This window comes from Nannospalax galili, unplaced genomic scaffold, assembly GCF_000622305.1.
Source record: "Nannospalax galili isolate Female #2095 unplaced genomic scaffold, S.galili_v1.0 scaffold511, whole genome shotgun sequence".
NCBI lineage: Eukaryota > Metazoa > Chordata > Mammalia > Rodentia > Spalacidae > Nannospalax > Nannospalax galili.
Window position 1 is genome coordinate 1,446,017 of NW_008331831.1, and position 449 is coordinate 1,446,465.

Here is a 449-nt window from a genome sequence, read left to right on the forward strand (position 1 = left end):
GTAGACCAGGTTGGCCTTGAACTCACAGAGACCCGCCTGCCTCTGCCTCCCAAGTGCTGGGATTAAAGGCATGCGCCACCACGCCCGGCTAAGTTTAAGATTTTTATGATGGAAATAGGTTCTGGGAGAAATTAAATGACATCTTTTATCTGCAGCCCTGTTTTATTTGGTCAAGGAAAGCAATGTTGCATGGTTTTATGTGGCACAAAGCCTTCATAAAACAATTCAAGGGCTGGAGAGATGGTGCGGTTGTTAAAGGTTAAGGCTAACAACCAAAACATAGAACAATTCAAATCTCAAAGGAAATATATAGAAATAGTTCGCCATTTGGGGTTGATTAGGGAGAAAAGATACCACAACCAGGATAAGGAAATGTTTGAAGAACTATTTTGCAAGCCTGGTGGTGGAAAACTGATCTTCTTGCTGTAAAATTGAGTGCTCCAAAAATG